Below are 649 nucleotides of genomic sequence, written 5' to 3'. Positions count from 1 at the left end.
ATTCCAGAATGCCAGCTCTGTGAATATGAAGTCATGAGGAAGCCGGAGCGATCACCCTGACATTGGTTAAGCCTCGCCTGAACTTATCTGATGTAAGAGGAAAGAGCCCGGCGAGAATTAATCTGCCGCACGAAGCATCTCATCCCAAATCCGACAGCGTGATAAGTCAGAGCCGACCGCCACAGACAATTGCAGCGCTGCCGCAGGCAGCCGGGTCACACAAAGTACTTTCCAGATCAGCGGGCTGCATCCTGCAAAAGATGTCGGATACTGCAGATTTCTGCTTGTGGTGGCCGCTTTCATTATCTTTTCTCAGGCTGACAACCTTTTTCAGCGAGTGCAGAAGAGTGCCGATCTTGATGGAAACCCCGACGTCCTTGTAACTTCCTGAGCACCGGACTGCAATAATCTCAATGTTATCAGCTTCTGTAAACTGTACAACCCCCTTCTCTGAATGTAATGGAGATTGGGGGGGGGGTTCTGTAGATTTAACAAACCCCCTGCCCCCCCCCCTCAGCGAGCGTGAAAAAATGCAGCCACCATATCTAAGGCCAGGTTCACACCTAGGCGTATCGAATATGCGCACGATTCGCGGTAAAAGCGCGTTTCCGAGGGCTACCTGGCTGTATCCCAATGGAAACGCGCGACA

The sequence above is a fragment of the Nanorana parkeri genome, unplaced genomic scaffold (assembly GCF_000935625.1).
Source record: "Nanorana parkeri isolate BGI_ZX_2015 unplaced genomic scaffold, ASM93562v1 scaffold1894, whole genome shotgun sequence".
In the NCBI taxonomy this organism is placed as follows: Eukaryota; Metazoa; Chordata; class Amphibia; order Anura; family Dicroglossidae; genus Nanorana; species Nanorana parkeri.
The sequence above is the reverse complement of the archived record's forward strand: the minus strand, read 5'-3'. Positions refer to the sequence as shown.